Source organism: Lactuca sativa, chromosome 2 (genome assembly GCF_002870075.4).
Source record: "Lactuca sativa cultivar Salinas chromosome 2, Lsat_Salinas_v11, whole genome shotgun sequence".
Classification (NCBI taxonomy): Eukaryota; Viridiplantae; Streptophyta; class Magnoliopsida; order Asterales; family Asteraceae; genus Lactuca; species Lactuca sativa.
The window spans coordinates 73,750,391-73,766,772 of record NC_056624.2 but is presented as its reverse complement, the minus strand read 5'-3'; positions in this window follow the sequence as shown (position 1 = coordinate 73,766,772).

Genomic DNA, 16,382 nt, shown 5'->3' with positions numbered 1-16,382 from the left:
TTGCTCTCAGCGACCCTCAAGAGACCTTGGAGTTTGCTTAGGGCGACCTCCTCTTTGTTCATGTGGTAGGTCATCCTAAATTAATTGTACATCGGAGGCAAAGAGCGAAGCACCATGTCGATCACCAAGTCTTCCCCAAAGTCAACATTTAACTTGCGAAGGCGGTCGACATACCTTTGCATCTTTTGCAGGTGCACGGTAAGAGACTCTCCATGACCCATCTTAGTGGAAATCATGTTAGTGAAAATCTCATAACGCTCTTGTATCGCGTTTTGGTGGTATCTCTCCAATAAGTCTTGATGCATCTCGTACGGGTACATGTCCTCGTAGGACTTTTGGTATTCGGAGTTCATGGTGGCTATCATGATGCAATGTACCTTCGTTGCATCGCGCTCATGAGTTTCAAAAGTGGTCATTTCAGCCGGAGTAGCGATTTCAGGGTTGATTTTCTCGAGCTTCTCATCGAGGACATACTCCTTATCCTCATAGCGAGCAATGGTGCGAATGTATCTTATCCATTCGCTAAAGTTCGTTCCATCGAAAGTGACCTTTTGGCAAACGCTCATCAATGTGAAAGAACTAGCAGCAACGTTGTTTGCGTTCGACATCTACAAATAGAAAGGACAAAGATAGATTAGAATATGAATCCCTAATTATCACCCAATAAGAAAAATTAGGGCTAGGATCCAACAACAATATTTACATATTAGAAAAGGGATGCCGTAATCTAACATGCAAATAAATTGAAGGTAAGTGAATGACGATTCACTAATTCTCCACCATAAAAAAAACTAACTATAAGACTTAAATGTATTGAGAATTCCTAGGTTCGGATGAGATTCATTGAAACTATTCAATGGCATGTTTAAATCTCGATATGCCCCTCTAGTTTGTGACTGGGATACCGAGGATCACAAAGCGGGTGTGAATTACCATGCAAATTCACATGGTGCCTTCATTGTAACGATCACCTATTCGATGTGCCGGTAAACCACACACGCTCCATCGAACTATGATAAACAATGAATCACCCTTTGCCACCTTTGCTTAGAACCAATTAGTGTGTCGGTAAACCACACACGCTCCACTAACTTCTTAGCAAGGGTGCAAAGTGTAATTTCATGGGATTGCATCAATTCACTTTTCCTAAAGTAACTAAGATTGGGAAATTTTTTTAAAATGTGTAGTTACTTTGTATTACTTATTATACTTTTAATGAGAGGATGAGGTTGCCCTATCTTACCCGTTCGGCTAACGACCCTCCGCCGATCCAGCAAACGGTGGGTGTGAGTGTACACCCATTAAGCGCCATTTTATAGGCCGCAACCTTATACCCACCTTATAGATCGGCTTCGTGAATGGGGCCTACTAACTGTAAGGCTAGCATTTTAGTTATACATACATATATATATATATATATATATATATATATATATATATATATATATATATATACAAAATATTCTTGTAATATTATATTAGTATAGGGTTGTATTTTAAACCTTTTAAAATCTAGGGTTTGAAATTTAAATTGTCTAAATTAAAACTTTTAATCACAAAATATAAATTTCAAAACTTGAGGACAAGTTTTAAACATTTAAAACATGGAGGATCAAATAACAAATAATTTTAATTAACAATTAATTTCCTAATTATCTATATTTGATTTATTCAAGATTTCTTTCAAGATAATTACCAAAATAATCAAAATAATTAATTAATTATCATATAAGGAAATTAAATATTTTATTAGTTGATAAATATCTTTAATTAGATCAAGATTATAGTCATATATATCAAAAAATCGGATTAGGGTTGATCTAATATGATTAAGGTAAGTTTCCATAAGATAATCATGAAGAAATCCCGAATCTGGCCATTCCTGACGCTTGGACTCGCCGAGTGCACCAAGGGACTCGCCGAGTCAGGCCAACTCGCCGAGTCCACTATGGAACTCGCCGAGTCCATGACTCAGAAACACAAAAATCGAATTTTTCAGTTAAGTTTCAAACAAACAAGCAACAATTTAATGAAAACCAAGCTAGGCTCTAATACCACTGATGGGTTTTAGCCATAAGAACTTTCCTATGTGCGCATGCAAAACCCTAATGCTTGGATCTAGGCTTTCTAGTTAAACATGCTTTGAATCCAAGACTTCTAATGACTAATTAGGTATAAGAACAATACTAAATCAGATCTAGAATCATACCTTTGAATCTCTTGTTTGATCTTGTTGTCTTGGAGCTCTAGAGTCACAATTGTCACTCCTCTAATGGCTTACAAACACCAAATAGAAAGGAGGATGATTTGGGAGAGAGGAGAGGGGAGGGAATTTGGCCAGGGGTTCTCTACTTTAGATGAAGTGCCGATTTCCCTTTGCCATAGGGTCTATTTATACTTGTAGACTCCTTAAGGGTTACAACTTAAACCCTAGTTGGATAATCTTCTCTTAAAGCAATCCAAATCCATTCCTTAGATAGCCTTGGACGATTTTAAGCTATCCTTAGCTTCTAGAATTCGTCCAACCCCTATCCAATATGGATTTAAAGTCTAAAGTTTAACTATCAAACAATTGACAGTTTATACCCTCTTATTAATTTAATCTCTTTAAGTCACCAAATTAATTCTAATTAATTCTATGACTTATATTAATCAAATAACAATATTATTATTCTTTATATTATTCTCATAATATATTAATAATATTTATTCTCTCTTAATAAATCATCCTATCAAGTTGCTATGGTGAAGGCAACCCAAAAGGACCATGCACAACCGGGTCAAATACTTGCCTAATATAGTTGTAGCCTTAGACACTATTCCAACAGGTGCACATTGCAAACTTCACCTTGCTGGAATCAGGGCAAGCATCTCGAAGATAGGTTCGGTCTTCTCGAACCATCGGGTTAAACAATGACACCTCCAGTGCCATCGAAAGACCATGGTTTGCCATTTGTAAAATCCTTGTACGTGCACTCCCTTGTGTGACCATGACTGTCACCAAGAATTTATGTAGGGGCACCACTACCCGCCCCACTTGTACCACTTGTATTAATTTGGGACATAGCGGCAGCCACGTCGGCTGTCACTACTGCTTGAAAAACACATGGATCGTACTGAGGAGGTGGCAGCGGCGAATTTGTTGGAGGGTTGTTGTTCTTTCTGCTGGCTGTCTTCTTCGGAGGCATCTTTCTCTAAAATAATCAAGGAGAAGAGGATGGTAAGTCCTCTAAAATTCAGAGTCAGGTAATATTCCACAAGATATATCTCAAACTGATAGATACAGTGTTCTACTAAGCGATATACAAGGGAAGGCTACCATTACAAGTAAATTATCGCTAGCAAAGAAATAAGTAGCAACACTTAGAATGAATCTCTACACTGTGCTCGGCTCTATATAGAATACTCCTACAATATTTTAAGTTGTGTGTTCTGTTCTATTGTTCCCTTTTTGTATAGAGTTTGGTAAGTTTTAAGCTTGCTGTAACACCAACATCACTCCCAAACACATTTTGGTCGTGTCTCCAATAAATATAGTTGATCAGGCAATATTTATTCCAAACATGATTAGATAACTATTCAGGTTTAACTGTAGTGTCCTACATCCAAATACTTTTTTTTTGTTCTACCTGTGATACTATTTCTGGTATGTATATATACTTGTATAATTCTTATAAAATGCTTAGATTTCTAAAAGTATATTTTTAGTTCAGAGCACTTCAGCCCCTTAGCATTTATAGTTGTATACCATGTAAGGTTCAACATAATTAGTTCACTATAAACAATAGCTCTGATACCAATATGTCCCACCCCCAAACCGAAACGGTGGAAACGTTCGGGGGCGGAGGACATCATGTACAGGATCATAACAATTGCATCATAGTAATCAAATTAAATACAACCATTATGTTAAATAAATAAGATATATACATTTGTTTGATACAAAGTTTGTATACAACAAAATATAACAAAAGAGTAAAAGACATTTCTCTATGTGCTCCGTCTTCTCAAAAGCTTGTGGAAATACCTGTCTATTGATTTCTTGAGAATACAACCGATTTTGAAAGTGTGTCAACATATAAGTTGGTGAGTTTATAAGAATGTTCTTGTTAATGAAAATGTGTCATTGAATCTGAAAAATGTTTGTATGTTTCTCAAGAAAATCCAATATTTTCTATAGTAATGAAAAGTAGTCTTAAACCCTAAGACCAAAATGTATGTTTGTTACTGTATTCTGTAATAGCATATGAAAATGACTGTTTGTATGCCTTGTTACCACCAGCGGTATTGTATAAAGTTATTTCGTATGAGAAACCATTGTTTGAAAACCTTGGATATCACCAGTAATGTATAGTAGTTTTATTAATTAAAATAAAACCATGTATTGTATCCTCTTAAATCCTCCAGTGTAGTGTATAGTAGTTCTATTAATTAAAATAAAACTAATGAAGAATGAAATCCCGTAAACAAAGGTTAGTTATATTGTTGTGAGTTTGGTATAACCATGCTTGATATGACTAGTGACCTCTGCGACGTTCTTCAGGTGTCAGAATGGTATGATATTTGTCACCCCGGGCATGCCTACCTAACTTTAGCTAGCAGTTTAGGTGTGGGATTGTTAGTCCCAAATAGATCTATTCACAAATCTCACGCTCTCACTCCAGGAGACTCTCGTTACACTATGGTAGGATTTAGCCCGCACCCCAAAGGGGTACAATTGAAGTAGTACCTCACAACCCTGTATTAACTAGTTTACGTGTAGTGTTGTATTGTTCTCTTGTACTTGAAACTGTATGTATACTTGTAGAGTAAAAATAATTATACTTAAATAATTATTAAGTGTTGTACTCTTGTGTTCAGAAAGTAGTAATGTATACCATAAACTATATCTACGTAGTCTATATGTTTGTTAATGTATAAGCTCTGAAATTGGTAAAACTGTGTATTGAAATCCCAAACTATACCTTTTATAGTTTGCATGCATGTTATGTACTTGGTTCATGTATTGTTTTGAAAAACTATGCAATTATGATTGTAAGTTGTAAACTTCTCTTATGCTCAGCATGTTACAAAAGGGATAAATATCTAAATATTTTATAAACTGTAGTGATATCTTGGTTATATCAATTGCATAAGTTTTAATTCTATTGAAATCCTTTGTATAAGATCACAAAAATTATTTGTGTTTGGTTTGTATTCCCCCCCCCCCCCCCCCCCCCGCCCTTTGAAAGTGTTAAAAATAGTAAAAGCATAGGGGTATGAACTCACAGTTGATTATGTGCACGTGCTCGACAGCAATATCGGAAAGATGACCCTCGAGTTGTAGAATGCGGGATTAACAGTATCCTAATGATAATTAAACACATAATTGTATTTAGTTAGTGAAACCATTAATTATAGTGTTGGAAAACACTTGCTTTTGGTTTAGGAATGTTACCGAGACTTGTTTGAAATGGGAAAGGTGGGTTTTCAGCCAAGGTTCACGGTTCCAAGGTTGTTTTCGGTTGGAATCTAGGGTTTACGGCCGTGAACGAGTTTTCGGCAGGGAATTGTTTGCGGCCGTGAACTGTTTGCATCCTTTGAAGATTTGAAGGCTGTTCTTGGTGTTCTTGGTGTTTTTGGTGAAAAAGATGAAAAATGATAAATCTCTCTGGGAAAAACCTTTATACCGGTTGGGTTTACGGTCGGAAATAATTTCTCGGCCGTAAACGGGTTTACCGCCCAGGGTTTACGGCTAAGGGTTTATGGCCGTAAATGCAACGCTGACGGGATTTTTGCTGATTTTTGAAGGAAAACCCGATTTTTTGCGTGTTTTTGGTTCGGACTCTTATATAAATTGTATTTATATAATTTACATGATTTTCTAACCCACAAGAATTTAACAAAACAAATAAAATTCAAAATTTTATTTAACGGGATTTGACTATCGTTGACTAAAAAAGGTTCGAGTTGTCACAGTGTCTGAACCTGAGAGAATGAAATTTGTGCCTTTGAAGAAGGAAACTTGTAGATAGAAGAGCTGGAATGAGGAAGAAAGCTTAGGATCCAGCATCTATAGGTTGTGAGCATTCATTTAAAGGTAAAAAGTTACCACCTTCATCTCTAATTACTTAGATCTCATTTCATGGTAGAATGTGGTCACTTTTGGGTGCAAAATGGGGTCAAACTCAGATCTGGACTTATCACAAGGAAATGGTTCTAGATATCGACTTCTCTAGGTCCCCAAGGACATAAAGTCACTCACTTTATCCATCTTAACCCCTTTCCATGCATGAGAACCTTGTAGGAAGCTTAGTTTTGAAGTTATAGCCTTTGAGGACCTTGCATGCACGTAAAGTTTGCAACTTTATGTGGTATCTGCACTAGGAGAATTTGGATTTGGAGTTAGGGACCTTAGATCCCAATGGAAAGGGTTGAACTTGAAGGAGACTGAAGGAACTCTTCGTTTCCCTTAGCTAACTCGACGAGTCGAATCGGGTTTACCCGTTTTCGGTTTCATGAGTTTTTGGTTGTCATGGGTTTTCGGTTGTCATGAGTATTTAGTTTCACGAGTTTTTGGTTCGGTATTCATGAGTTTTTGGAGGGACTCGATGAGTGGAGGAATTACTCCAAAAACTCGACGAGTTGCTAAATGCACTCGACGAGTAGAGGTCAACATGGACTGTCGACCTTGATTGTTGACTAGGGTTGACTTTAAGGGTGTCTACGGGATTTTAACGAGTTAATCACATGATGATTATAGGTTGTTGATTTGGAGCATCACGTGGAGGATTAGCCAGTCTTAGCTTGTAAGTTCTACATTCACGAGAGGTGAGTTTTCTCACCATACCAATGGGTATAAAGAACCAAGGTACACCCAATTTATGATAGATGGTATACTTGTTGTGTAGAGATATGTGGTATGATAGTTAGATATGTTTGGTAATATGCTAGCTATATATATATATATATATATATATATATATATATATATATATATATGATAATTGCAGGGAAAGACCATGGGGGAGCCCATGGCACTTGGATGTAAGACCATGTTAGGGAGCCCATATATTTCCAGCTAAGACCATGGGGGAGCCCATGACACTTGGATGTAATACCATGTAAGGGAGCCCATCACTTTTCAGCTAAAGACCATGAGGGGAGCCCATGGCACTTAGGTGTAAGACCATGTGGGGAGCCCATGGCATCCTGGAGTAAGATCATGGGAGGAGCCCACGGCATCCTTGTATGTTAGTATGCATGGCTTATGTGGTAGAGATAGATTTTATAGCTAATATGATATGCGTTATGAGGATCATGTGTGGGGTATGATCTAGGGAACTCACTAAGCATTAGCTTACAGTTTGTAGATTTGTTTCAGGTACATCTGATCCCAAGGGCAAGGCAAGGTTTGATGGCACGGCATGCACTCTCTCTCAGACATTTTATGGGACACTCTGATGATTTGAAATAATATTGTAATCGTTATGAAATTTGGAAACAATTTTATTTAGAAACTTCATGGTTTGTGGAGATATTTTGGTTAATTAAAAATGAAAATTTTATTTTGAAAATTAGGTTGTTACTAGTTGGTATCAGAGCCTTGGTTTGAGAGATTCAGGCACACCATTGGGTGTGTCAGGACTCAAACTAAGGAAATGGTAAAATTATTTTCAAAAATAAAATGAAAGTTAACACTTTTAAAGAATGGAAAATAGGAGAGTGCAATGCGCGTGATCGGTCGAGCTAAGTAAGTAGTTTCCCCAATATGTTAGCCATGTTATACTGATATTTGTGTTATGATAATCGTATGGAACTTGCGATGTGTATGCTCTTAAAGTTGTATATGGTTAGGAGCTTATAGCCTTAGAATGGTTAATTTGGCCTTATTTCATGTTCCTCGTCTGGTTGTGGTCCTAGGGTAGAATCTATTATTCGAAAGTCAATTTGATCATTTTCTGTGTATAATTTGCATGCATAAAGGCAACCTGTTATGATTGATGGGATTGATATGAGTAGAGCAAATCTTAGGATCACCTAGGATTTGAGATATGCGATAGTCTATAGGATATGATTTGTTTTGGGACGAATTGGAGTTATAAGGTAGAGCTTTGTAGAAGGTACAAATAGGTGTGGAAGGTAGTATCTGGCCCATACTACTGAAAGCACAGGACCTGTATCCAAACCAATGTTAAATCTGAAAGCTCTGAGGAGGAACGGTATGGAAAGATCCCCTATTTGGGCATACTGATCATTATGGCTTACAGCATTGCAGTTCAGTATGGTGATGACACGATTTGGAGTAGGGGGGTTAGGATCGGGATCTGGATCCGGGGCCAGGTCAGGTCAGGTGACATTACCGAGGTCATCGACGAGAGGTTGCGTAAGCTTATTGCTGCAGAGGTTACTAGGGGCATCCTTAATGCTACCCCAGTTATCTTTTGGACGGTCAAGGAGGGTATGATGGAGATTATGGAGGAAAGGCTCAGGGAATTTAGAGTCGAGATTGTTGCAGGCCAAGTTAGCGCCCGAGTTCCTTCATTTCGGGAGTTCAAGGTATGCGGAGTGCCAGAGTTTTTCGGGGTCAGGGACCCCATTGTGATTTGATGTTGGTTGGCGCATATCGAGAATGCCCAACGCACGAGTTTTTGCCCGAATGCGGAAAAGGTGGGTTTTGCTTCATGTATGCTGAGAGACAGAGTCCAAGACTGGTGGGGGAGGTTACTAGCCAGGTGAGAGCAGCCGGTGTGGCTGAGATGACGTGGGCTGAGTTTGTTCGACAATTTGTGTAACATCCCGGAATAGCAAGAGTAAAGTTGAAGGGCTAAAAGAGTCAAATGGGAAATATAGACTCGGCGAGTCCATGGGTGGACTCGGCGAGTAGATTCACGACTTGGTCGCGTGTTAAGTGGCCGACTCGGCGAGTCAGTGTATTGGACTCGGCGAGTAGCCGCTGAATAAAACCCTAAATCCGGAAGTTGAGCCCTATATAAGGAACATTATGTTTCCTCCCCAGCCTCCTTATCACCCCCTTGAGTCCCAGAAACCCTAATTTCGTGGAGAAACCCTATTGTTGAGTGAATTGGAGCTTGGAGAGGTGGTTATTGAAGAGATCTTGAAGAAGAAGAGGCTTGGTGCAAGGGGCTTTGCTTGGATTCGAGTTCCATTGCAGTTGGGCCATTCTTTTGAGGTAATATCTCGTCCTTGGGCTATTAGTCTTATGGATTCTTCATTATGGGGTTTGTGGGGAGTTTATCTTTTGGTGTTTTGGAGTTTAGACGTTAGATCTGAGGTTGCTACCTCAGATCTGGAATGGAGAAGGGTTGGAATGCCTGAAAGTCCTTGTGTTCAAGTGTGTAGTGAATCTATCATGTCCCAAACCCTAGCCCTAAAGTGTTAAAGGCCTAGATCTCTTTGGATTCACGTAAAGTTTGCCACTTTACGTGATGGATGGGTTGTAGGAGGCTAGATCTATGTTTTGGATAAATTGCATGGCCTGGAGTGCTTCTGTATGGATTCATACCGATGGTACTCGGCGAGTCACATGGGTGGACTCGACGAGTTGCTTGAAGATGAGCTGGAACTCGACGAGTTGGAAGAACAACTCGGCGAGTTGGATGAAGATGGCCTGGAACTCGGCGAGTTGTATGAACAACTCGGCGAGTAGGTTGAAGATAGCCTTAGACTCGGCGAGTCTGTTCTTGGACTCGGCGAGTCTTGTCGAAGAGTCCCAATATTTTCTGGTTGAGTCGAGAATCGGCGAGTCAAGGGATGACTCGGTAAGTTGTGGGCGAGTGGACTCAGAGTTGTTGGACTCGACGAGTCTCGGGGTGACTCGGTGAGTTAGGTCGCGGATTGAGGGAAGCTCTGAGTATGGGGACTCGGCGAGTAGAGTCAGTCAGGGGTTGACTTTGACCTTGTCCAAAGGTTGACCAGTTGTCTTTCAGAGGTATTTTGGTAATTAAGGGTATTTATTGAGTTGAGTGTGTTGGTGTTCAGTGGAGGAGTTCGTGTCGGAGCTTGGAGCAGCGGGATCTTATCCTTTCAGCCGACAGTTTCAAGGTGAGTTATCCTCACTATATCAACAGGGTCTAAGGCACCAAGGCCGACCCTTATCGGATTGAGATCCAGGTAGTTGTTGTTATGTTGTTGCTGTGATATGTTTCCATCCTGAGAGCTAGGATGATATATATATATTAGAGACCTGATTGAGATCGATATCCTGAGAGATAGGGAGATGCTACGCTAGTGACCTGTTAGGTCGGTACCCTGGTTAGGATGATGATATGTTATGTGATCTACTTGATCTGTTTGTTGATTGTGAATTTCTATATGATTGTATGTATATGTGCACATGGTTGTTTGAACCGGAGTTGGGTTGAGGCGGGTCCTGCTTTGTACTGTAAGCCAAGATACCCAGGGCGGATCGGTTGTCCCGAAGGCCCAACGAGCGGTCCGGATAGGCTGTAGGCCCCAAGAGGGCGGACCAGACGTGCCGAGGCTCGGAGAGTGGACCAGGCAGACTGAAGGCCCGGTGTGGGCGGACCAGTCATACTGTAGACTCAGAGAGTGGACCAGGTGGATTGAAGGCCCGGTGCGGGAGGACCAATCACACTACAGACTCAATGTATATGGAGAGTGGACCAGGTGGATTGAAGGCCCGATGCGGGCGGACCAATCACACTGTAGACTCGATGTATGTGGCTAGACTCAGAGGGTGGACCAGGTGGACTGTAGGCCGGTGCGGCGGACCAGTCACACAATAGACCCGAAGTGCATGGTTGTTCTGTGATCTGATATGTTGTGGCATGTTATGCGTGTATGGTGTATGTGGTTGGAATTTTGGAGATATCTCACTAAGCTTTCGGGCTTACAGGTGTGGTTTTATGTTTTTCAGGTTCTTCAGGAGACCGTGGCAAGGCGAAGGCGTGATCGTACCGCTCCTCATGATTTTGTAGTAATGTGATTCTAGGAATACGTTAAATGTTTTGTAATGAAAACCTTTTTTGTAAATATTTAATGGAATCGAGCTGTTTTTCAAAATTTTAAAATTGGTTGTATTTTCCGGTCGTTACAAGTTGGTATCAGAGCCTTGGTTTGAGTGAATTGGAAGAACATTCGTGTGACTCCAGTCTCAAATCGAGGAGAGTTTGCAAAAGATTATTTAAAATGGTTTTCAAAATGAGTAAGGGAGGACGCGGAGGTACGATCAGCCGGAGCCAGTAAGTAACCCCAAAATACCATGCATGTTATTTGTTTTTGAGCTTGATAGAACAGCATGCTAGTGATAGGCTAGGGATCTTCAGGATTTCATGATAATGTTGCCTGATTTGTGATGCTTGTAGCCTAGGGTCCCTTATGGGAGATTTTCAGTGTTCCTCTAGTGGTGAGGGTTGAGCGTTGTTATGCATGTTTCTCTAGGGTGTTGTGGTAGTACTTCATACAAATATGGGTAGGTGTGGAAGGTAGTATGGGCCCGTACTACTGAAAGCACAGGACCCATACGCGTATCAGGGAAACCATGATCTCTAGGGTTGGGTTGAGAGAGTTGGATCCCAGGATAGTGGGAAGAGTCTGAGATTTTGTGTGGTGTTTTTCAGTATGGAGATTCCGAGGCATGATGAGAGTGGATCCAGATCAGGATCAGGAGCAGGAGAGAGAGTTCCGGGCGGATCAGTACCGCCTAAGGTTATCGGTCAAATGAGCACGTGTGAGTTGGATGCGAGGATTCGTGAGATCCTGCGTGATGAGATTGCTGAGTTGATCCGGGCTGAGTTGCCGGAGCTGTTTGGGTCGATCAAGACCGCCATGGTTGAGTATTTTGATGAGCGTTATGCGGCTCTCGCAGAGACAGATGTCGCGGCGGCTACAGCGGCTGTAGCGGCGGCAGGGGGAGGAGCTGGTCGGGGCTTTCAGTATCGGGACTTCGATAATACGAACCTCCCACCTTCGATGGAGTTCAGGACCCGATTGTTGCTATGAGGTGGTTATCAGACGTGGAGGGGTGTTTCTTCACGTGTTCATGCCCTGCTGATCAGAGGGTGATGTGTGCTCTGAACCTATTGAGGCTTGGGGCGAAGGATTGGTGGAGATTGACCACGGGGTCATATTCGGATGCGCAGAGGGCTGCGGTTTCATGGGATCAGTTCAGGGAGATGTTCAGTACTCGTTATGTTCCGCAAGTTGAGAGGGAGAGATTGGCTCAGGAGTTCCTTGAGCTGAAGCAGGGTTCGGAGTCGGTGACTGAGATCACCAGGATGTTCACTGAGAGGGCGATGTTTTGCCCAGAGTTCGCTTCGGAGCAGGCTCAGATGTCTCGATATCCGAGCATGCTCAAGAGGGACATCAGACAGTTTGTGTCTGCCCAGAGGTGCGAGACCTTGTTGGAGTTGCAGGAGGCCGCTAGGCGGCGTGAGTTAGAGATTGAGTTGCAGTTGCGTGAGCTGAGGCAGGCTCCGGTGCAGTCGCAGCCGGCGCCGAAACGGTCCAAGACCATTGATGTTGGAGTGGGGGATCTGAGCAGCCACACTTGTGGGAAGTGTGGGAGGAGTCACACCGGAGTTTGTAGGTCCGGTGGTGCATGCCGCAAGTGCAGAAAGGAGGGGCACTATGCGAGGGATTGTCGGCAGTCAGCGCCGATTCGGGATTTGAGGATCTGTTATCATTGTCATCAGATTGGACACTTGAGGGTCAACTGTCCACAGCTTGCTGCAGGACCGGTGCAAGCTCCACCACCGGCCACTTTGAGGATCACTGGTGGAGGTCAGGGTGGAGCAGAGCCCCCAAGGGCTCAGGGTCGTGCTTATCAGCTTGCGGCAGAGGAGGTCAGAGCAGTGCCGGATGCAGCTGCGGGTATGTTTCTTTCTTGTAATCTTGTGATTATTGTTGTGTATTGTTTATGTGCTAGTATTTTGTTTGGTTTTCGATGTGGTATTCGTCGTTTCGAGGGTTGTGGTTTGGTTATGGGTTATTGTTTTGGGAATTTCATTGGTTATCATCCATGAGAGTTATTAGTGGGAGCCTGGCATTGGTTTGAAGGCCGGGTAGCATCTTCTTTCTGAGGAGTAGTTAGATGCAGATTGAATTTCTTTCGAGCGAGATAATCAGTGTTGATGTGGGATCTTGTTAAGGTTGTTTATGCTTGTGGGAAGCAGTCCGCATGTAAGTGTTTTCTTTGTGCAGAGTTGTTCTTGGAGGTCGGTGATGGCGACCGATGGTTGTTAATCAGTGCTACAAGTGGGGGAGAATTAGAGAATTCTCCGGGAGACCGATGAGTATTTGAGGGTGCTTAGCTGTTGGGATTCAGCAGTGTTCTGTCAGCCCAGAGTATAGGCTGATAGGAGCAAGTGTCGGGCATGCGGGGCGGGATACAGACCTAGGGCATTATATTGTGGAGGGCCTGGGAGCAGGTCGGGATCGAGCATTTGTGATTGAGACAGAGTTCAGAACCCTTAAAGGGCTAGAACAGTGCGCATAGGAGGGTTTCCGGGAGTGATAACTCGGAATGATGAGTGCTAGTTGAGCGGTCCGGATAGACTGAAGGTCGGTAGGCGTACCAGTCAGCCCAAAGCCTCGGAGAACGGTCCAGCCAAACTGAAGGCACTGAGAGCGGTCCAGATTGGCTGAAGGTTCTGAGAGTGGTCCAGATTGGCTGAAGACCTGGTGAGGCGGTCCAGTCATGCTGAAGTCTCTGCAGGTATTACTAGTCCGGTTGAGGAGATGGATTGAGTATGTTGCGATGTGTTAGCATCAGGAGGTCTGGCCCCGGGTATTGATCTTGATTAGTGGAGATGCTGCATGGACTCGAGAGTCCTTGTGAGCAGATTCAGAGCATGTGTGTTGCATGGATAGCGGATACGCTAAAAAAGGGTGGTGTAGCGTTGGGCAAGCACCGTGACACTTGTCGGAGTGACAATGTGGCCAAGTGGATTCCTTGGTAAGGAAAAGAGAGAGGTGTGTAACTCCGAGAGGGAGTGCAAGTTCACGAAAGTGAAAGCGGCAGAGCAGAGTTATGGTTAGAGTGATTCGAGTATGGTTATCGAGCAGCATGTTTGCGGCAGTAGAATAGAAGCTCATACGGTTTGGGATGTCTGTTGAGGTCGCGGAGGGAATTCCGCAGGTGTAGAGCCAAGAGGCTCGGAAGGGATGCAGGGAGAGAGTCTTGGGCTCTTAGTGTGATTCTGATCAAGGTATTGGGTATGTATTAGTGGTTCATCCTGGGGGATGTTTGAGGATATCATCAGTGTATCGGGTTTTCCCAACCTGAGGGTGCTAGAGCTAGTTCAGCATGTGTATGTGATTGCAAGATAAGAACTCGTGGGAGTTGCTCTGAGATTGAAGGATGGGTCTTTTCGTCAACATGGAATGGATAGAGTGAGATTCGGATCGGGGATCCGATGGTTCATGGTTTTCTAGCCCATATGGTCTAGTGATTGTTGAGATTTGGAGCAGTGATGCATGATGGGTAATTCTCGATTGATTGAGTGTGATTATCAGAGGGTACATCCGGTGCCCGGCTCGAGACGGTGGTCAGGACACCGTAAGGAAGGAGAAAACAAGTTTCTGGTTCTATGGTTGTGTATTGAGAAACCTAGTTGGATTAATGCCAGGTGGTGCATGGCAGGAGTATTGCTGGGAGTTGAGTTGTTGCAGGCTTCGAGGACGAAGCCTAATGTAAGTGGGGGAGAATTGTAACATCCCGGAATAGCAAGAGTAAAGTTGAAGGGCTAAAAGAGTAAAATGGGAAAGATAGACTCGGCGAGTCCATGGGTGGACTCGGCGAGTAGAGTCGCGACTTGGTCGCATGTTAAGTGGCCGACTCGGCGAGTCAGTGTATTGGACTCGGCGAGTAGGCGCTGAATGGAGAAAACCCTAAATCCGGAAGTTGATCCCTATATAAGGAACATTATGTTTCCTCCCCAGCCTCCTTATCACCCCCTTGAGTCCCAAAAACCCTAATTTCATGGAGAAACCCCATTGTTGAGTGAATTGGAGCTTGGAGAGGATGTTGTTGAAGAGATCTTGAAGAAGAAGAGGCTTGGTGCAAGGGGCTTTGCTTGGATTCGAGTTCCATTGCAGTTGGGGCGTTCTTTTGAGGTAATATCTCGTCCTTGGGCTATTAGTCTTATGGATTCTTCATTATGGGGTTTGTGGGGAGTTCATCTTTTGGTGTTTTGGAGTTTAGACGTTAGATCTGAGGTTGCTACCTTAGATCTGGAATGGAGAAGGGTTGGAATGCCTGAAAGTCCCTATGTTCAAGTGTGTAGTGAGGCTATCATGTCCCAAACCCTAGCCCTGAAGTGTTAAAGGCCTAGATCTCTTTGGATTCACGTAAAGTTTGCCACTTTACATGATGGATGGGTTGTAGGAGGCTAGATCTATGTTTTGGATAAATTGCATGGCCTGGAGTGCTTCTGTATGGATTCATACCGATGGTACTCGGCGAGTCACATGGGTGGACTCGACGAGTTGCTTGAAGATGAGCTGGAACTCAACGAGTTGGAAGAACAACTCGGCGAGTTGGATGAAGATGGCCTGGAACTCGGCGAGTTGTATGAACAACTCGGCGAGTAGGTTGAAGATAGCCTTAGACTCGGCGAGTCTGTTCTTGGACTCGGCAAGTCTTGTCGAAGAGTCCCAATATTTTCTGGTTGAGTCGACAATCGGCGAGTCAAGGGATGACTCGGTAAGTTGTGGGCGAGTGGACTCAGAGTTGTTGGACTCGACGAGTCTCGGGGTGACTCGGCGAGTTAGGTCGCGGATTGAGGGAAGTTCTGAGTATGGGGACTCGGCGAGTCATCGGGTTGACTCGGCGAGTAGAATCAGTCAGGGGTTGACTTTGACCTTGTCCAAAGGTTGACCAGTTGTCTTTCAGAGGTATTTTGGTAATTAAGGGTATCTATTGAGTTGAGTGTGTTGGTGTTCAGTGGAGGAGTTCGTGTCGGAGCTTGGAGCAACGGGATCTTATCCTTTCAGCCGGCAGTTTCGAGGTGAGCTATCCTCACTATATCAACAGGGTCTAAGGCACCAAGGCCGGCCCTTATCAGATTAAGATCTGGGTAGTTGTTGTTATGTTGTTGTTGTGATATGTTTGCATCCTGAGAGCTAGGGTGGTATATGTTAGAGACCTGATTGAGATCGGTATCCTGAGAGATAGGGAGATGTTATGCTAGTGACCTGTTAGGTCGGTATCCTGGTTAGGATGATGATATGTTATGTGATCTGTTTGATCTGTTTGTTGACTGTGAATTTCTATATGATTGTATGTATATGTGCACATGGTTGTTTGGACTGGAGTTGGGTTGAGGCGGGTCCTGCTTTGTACTGTAGGCCAAGATACCCAGGGTGGACCGGTTGTCCCGAAGGCCCAGCGAGCGGTTCGGATAGGCTGTAGGCCCCAA